Here is a 4,925-nt window from a genome sequence, read left to right as displayed (position 1 = left end):
AAAAAAAAAAATAAGCAGAAGTTGTCTGCTGTGTTGCTGTTTTACCGTTAATCATTTACAGTTTGGCAGAATCTTATATAAAATGCTACCTCTGTGCTCCTTCTCTTACTGGACCTCACATCTGCCTTTGATACAATCGACCACGAGATCCTCATTGCGAGGTTAGAGCAGTGGGTGGGCATCACTGGGTCAGCCCTCGAATGGTTTAGATCTTACCTCGCTGACAGGTCCTTTTGTGTCTCCATCAAAGATTTTAGTTCAGCCTCGGCAGCGCTTAAATGGGGGGTACCGCAAGGTTCCATCCTTGGTCCTCTTTTATTTTCTTTATACCTGCTGCCACTAGGTGCTATTTTCAGGAAACATAACATAACTTTTCATTTCTACGCCGACGACTGCCAAATCTACTTCCCCCTCAGACTCAACGGTACTCGCTCTATTCAACCGTTACTGGACTGCCTGGCTGACATCAGAGATTGGATGGCTTCAAATTTCTTGAGTTTCAACGAGAAGAAATCTGAAGTTATGCTGTTTCCTCCCAATGACACAATCACCAACCACTGCATCGACCTATCCGTTCTGTCACCGTTAGTGAAACAAAGAGTCACTAATCTAGGAGTGATACTTGACCCTTCTCTGAAACTCAACAATCATGTAAATATGATTGTTAAATCCTGCTTTTTCCAGCTGAGGCGACTGTCTAAGCTGAAGCCCATATTGTCCAAAAATAACCTGGAGACAGTAATTCATGCATTCATTACATCCAGGCTTGACTATTGCAACTCACTCCTTTTTGGTATCAGTCAGACCTCCATAGCTAGACTTCAACTGGTCCAAAATGCAGCAGCCCGGTTTTTGACCAGCACAAGCAAAAGAGAGCACATTACTCCTGTTTTGGCCTCCCTACACTGGCTTCCGGTTCACCTTCGAATCAAATTCAAAATCTTGTATGTCTATAAATCACTAAACAGCTCTGCCCCCTCCTATCTTACTGATCTGCTCCAGCCGTATGTCCCACCATGTTCTCTCAGATCAGCAGACCAGTTGCTCCTAACAGTCCCAGGAACCCGTCTCAAGCGCAGAGCTGACAGGGCCTTCTCTGTAGCAGGCCCAAGACTTTGGAATGAGTTACCTCTGCTCGTTAGACAGCCCCCCCCCCCCCCCCCTCACAGTTTTTAAATCTCGCTTAAAAACACACTTCTATTCCCTGGCTTTCTGCTCTGTGTGATCTGTGTTGAGTCTGTGTGCATCACACTGTGTTGGTCATGTTGCAGTTGTTGTTGTTATCCATTACTGTTTTTGTTGGTTTCTACGTTTTTGGTGTCCTGTTATGTAATCTGTTGCTGTGTACTTGTTCTGTTTGTCCCTGTACAGCACTTTGGTGTGTTTTGTCACTGTTTAAAGTGCTATATAAATAAATTGGTATGGTATGGTATGGTACCCGAGGGTTACTGTGTGTCTTAATGGGGACATTTAAAGTTCCTATCCAGTCCTCGTGACTGTAATTACCCGAATATAAACAATTTAAAAGTTTTATTACCAACATAAGAAAGTTAGAGAAATTAAAAAATCAGACACAAGAGGAAGCTGAAGTCAAAGTCAACAATTAAAGGCTACTGAGGGAAAAAAATCATTTATTTAAATTATGTTACATGCTTTTATGTAAAGTACAGTTTAAAACCAGATCAAAGTGATGACGTGTGAAAGGGTCTAATGGTCTAATTGATAATTTGATGGTCACGTATGCAAAGGTGTGTGGTAACACAGGTGATACTATGCATTCCTGATTTTTGTTGCACATGTGTACCTATGTGTACCCCTGACTGGGTTGTAGAGGCTATTTCTTGAGCTTCTGTCAGTAAGGGTAAACATGCATCCAGCAGTGTGCATGCACACTCATCCAGAGGTATGACCACTTCATGGGCATTGTTTAAAGGAATCCCAGTGGCAGACATACGCTTTGCCGCCAACTGGGCATCGCATACATTCGTAAAATTCTACACCTTGGACATAACAACCCGTGACATCACTTAAGCTGTTGTTTCAGCACAGAAGAGATGAGCATCCTCCCACTTGTCAGGGCTTTGTTGTCAAAGTTTTTTCTGCATATGCATTTTCGGGGCATGATGGTAGATCCCCATACTACTGTGTTGTACCGAGTGTACTGACTGAAAGGGAACTGGGGGTTATGGATATAACCAATGTTCCCTGAGGGAGAGAAATGAGGTACAATACAAGTTAGCCCCTCAAAGCTCCAGAAGCTCTGTAAATGCTAGGGAAATGAGACAACACTGCATATTTATAACCTTCATTCAACCTTTATTTAGACAGGTTAATCCCATTGAGCCTCTTTACAAGAGGGACCTGATTTCAACAAAGAATGATGACAACAATGGACAACAGCGACAAAAATAGACAATCATAAAAGAGGCATACAAATTGAATTTTTGTTTTGTTTACAAATTGAAATAAAATGACAACCAAAAGGACAGTCAAAAGGAAAAAAAGCTGGAAAAAAACAAAACAGCGAGATTATAAGGTGGTGTAGAAAACTTAAAAACAGGAACATGTCTGCATTGGTTTTTCCCACAAACTTAGATGTTTGAAGCCACTTCGAGAGGTCAAGGTCGAGAGCTTCAGATCTTTTTGTAAGATATTCCAGGAAACAGGAGCGGAGGAGGAGAAGGTCCATTTGCCTAGTTCAGTCCGCACTGAGGGAACACTGCAGGTAATAATGTCCTGAGAGCGCACGCTGTAGCTGCACTCACGCAGAGACATGTAGGAGGAGATGTATGAAGGCAGCAGACCAAGAAGTGATTTAAAGATGAAAATGTACCAGTGAGAGTCTGCGTGAAGTTAATGATGACCAGTTAACCAGTGAATACAGGGTGCAGTGGTGGGTACGGTAGTTACAGTCAGTTATGAATCTTAGTTATGAATTTTTTTTTTTCTTGCTACTCTACGGTGAAACCAGACGTGCTTTCCTTCTCCCCCCCCCCCCCCCCCCACCCGCTTCCCTGCTGCGCTCTTTTGTCCTGTGAACCCTTAAAAAAGCCTCTCTTTTTTTTCCTGCATACCTCTTAATTGGAAGGATCAGCTGGTCTCTCAACAAAATCGATCAACTTCTCCCGACAGGAGTCAGGGTAAGGAGGACTCTCTTACCTCGAAGGAAACAAATTGGATTCACGATGACGACTAGAGTCTACTGTTTGGGTTGGTGGAATCTGGTTGTCTACAAATTCGTGTGGAGGTGTTGAAGCTTGACAGTGCTCGGACTGAATGTGGAGCTGTGACAGGGATTTGGAGCAGCTGTTATCAGGACTGTGATCTCCCTGGCAGCACTCATGAATGGTGGGAATAATCTGGAGAAGCTGTGAGCTCGACTTTTGGAGTAAAGGATCAATTCGGCTGTTTTGGAGTTTCCATCAGAGAATATGTACCAGCGAGACTTTAAAGGCAGAAACAACAATTCACGAGTTCTGCCTGACCCAAACTGTGGCCTTGATGCCGGACTTATCTCAACTCCTCCTGGAATGTTTGGAAAACAACAAAGATGCTTTGACTGTTTCCTCACCCCTCCCTTCCCCAAGGCCGTGGACATGTAACAGAACCTCAACTGAGCTGAAGATGAACGTCACCTCTTATCTGGACAATGGCTGAGGGGGGGCTCTGGACTATGCTACGACTTTCCCTTAAAAATTCAATGCTTTCACCACCTATATGTAAATGTATAACGTCTGTTTATGTTGCTTTGCTGTGGTAGGTGTTTTTGATGCCTCAGATTGTGCCCTGTCCAGGACACGGTGTGCGAGATCTTTTTTTATATCGTCTCTCCTCGTGTTTTCTTTCCTTTTCTTATCTAAGCAAAATATTATTCTGGATAAGAATAAGAAGGCCGCGCTAATTATTTTAGCCGCAGCTTCGTGCACTCCGCCCATCTTCGGACGACTGTACGTACATATTCGTGTTGTATCTCGGTGCAATGCCAATAAAGTTTATTCTGATTCTTCTGATTCTAGTGCACCGTGATAGACAGCATCCAACATCTGCAGGGTGCTTGTAGGAGCGTTCATGTAAATAATGTCACCGTAATCAATGGATGGAAGGAAAGTCACAGATACAAGGTGTTTCCTAGCATTCACAGTTAGACAGGATCTATTTCTGAAAAAGAAATCCAGCTTCCTTACCAATATTTCCACGTGAAGCTTAAAAGAGAGATGTGAATCGACCAAGATACCAAATATTTACAGGAATCGACAAAATCAATAGGAGCACCATTTAAAGATAAAATAGAAGGAAGGACAGCTAGGACCAGCTTCCTGTTCGAAAGCAATATCCAAATACATAAGTCTATTTTTGCTGTTTTATTTGAACTCTAAAAAGTGAAATTCTGACCTTTTTTAAATGTTATTATTATTACTAGATTCGTCCCGAAAGTCAGAATTTTAGCTTGTTAAGTTGGAGCTTCTTCCCCAGCCCTCACCTCAAATTTCAAAATGGCTGCCTACTGGACAAAGAAAATGGTGAAAGTTACAATAAACAATTTACCGGAATTTGACTTCTCATGGTTTAATGAGTCACAAACACAGAGTACTGAACTTTGTCACCAGAAAACAGTTTGCTACAGTGTTTGAATGTGTAAAATGTAAATATACTGTATGCATATCAGCTTATATTAATAAAAGCAATACCATGGTTATAGAGGGCAGCAACTAACAAACACTCATGGTTTTCAGTTCAATTAATTTGTTGTAAGAATCAGGGAGTTAAGTATATAATCTACATATTCAATGTTAAGAAGTGATTTATTCCTGCTTCATGACTGAGGATAAAATAGCATCTTGTATCATTGTTTATCAGAGTGTTGTGTTAAAATAAGTGCATTAGTTGATTATGGTTAGTTAACAGCTGCTTTAGTTGATTTGATT

The sequence above is a fragment of the Nematolebias whitei genome, chromosome 23 (genome assembly GCF_014905685.2).
Source record: "Nematolebias whitei isolate Nwh7 chromosome 23, NemWhi1, whole genome shotgun sequence".
NCBI lineage: Eukaryota > Metazoa > Chordata > Actinopteri > Cyprinodontiformes > Rivulidae > Nematolebias > Nematolebias whitei.
The sequence above is the reverse complement of the archived record's forward strand: the minus strand, read 5'-3'. Positions refer to the sequence as shown.